The sequence below is a fragment of the Coniosporium apollinis genome (assembly GCF_000281105.1).
Source record: "Coniosporium apollinis CBS 100218 chromosome Unknown supercont1.49, whole genome shotgun sequence".
In the NCBI taxonomy this organism is placed as follows: Eukaryota; Fungi; Ascomycota; class Dothideomycetes; genus Coniosporium; species Coniosporium apollinis.
This window is the reverse complement of record NW_006913311.1, coordinates 1-818: the sequence shown is the minus strand read 5'-3', so window position 1 is coordinate 818 and position 818 is coordinate 1.

The following is an 818-nucleotide window of genomic DNA, read 5'->3' as shown; positions in this document are numbered from 1 at the left end:
AAATCACCCCTGCACGGAACTTGCCGTTTCAGAATGGGACCCCATTCTAAAAGACGCTAAAATCTAAAAAGGCGTCTACACGTGATAAAATCACGTGCTACTAAAAAAGCTAGATTTATAGAGCTTTTAATTTTAAGCGGTAAGATATATAATAGAATTTCCTAAATAGGCCTTTTTAAGATTTTAGGGGTGTTTAAAGTTCCGGAACCACGAGTTCTAGAGAAAAAAGAGAAGAAAGTGAGTTTATTAGACTAAGTAAAGTAGTTATAAAAGAAGTAATCGGCGTTAAGCGGAGAAACCTAATAAAGGAAGTATAGTTACTTATAGTGGTTTAAGGCTAGGCCTAATATAGTAAGAAGGTATACTAGCATTTAAGGGAAGAAAAGAGAGAGAGTAGTGAATAAAGCTATCTAAGAGAGATAAATAGATTCTAAGCGGCTATAAGTAGATAAAGATAATAAAAAAAGCTTAGTTATATATATAATAGCTCTACGCTAAGCCTAAAGAAGAAGCGGGTATATAGGGTGAGTATATAAAGAGAGTATAGTGAGTATATATAAGTATAATAAGTATATATATAGAGGGTGAATAACCCGTGTGGAAGTATAAGTATATATAGAGGGTGGATAGGGTGTGTGGAAGGATGAGTATATACAGGCGGTGGATGACCCGTGGGTGACCATGGAGAGAGGGGAGCGAGGGTGGGTATGGGGAGAGATACGCGGTTAGGGTTAGGGTTAGGGTTAGGGTTAGGGTTAGGGTTAGGGTTAGGGTTAGGGTTAGGGTTAGGGTTAGGGTTAGGGTTAGGGTTAGGGTTA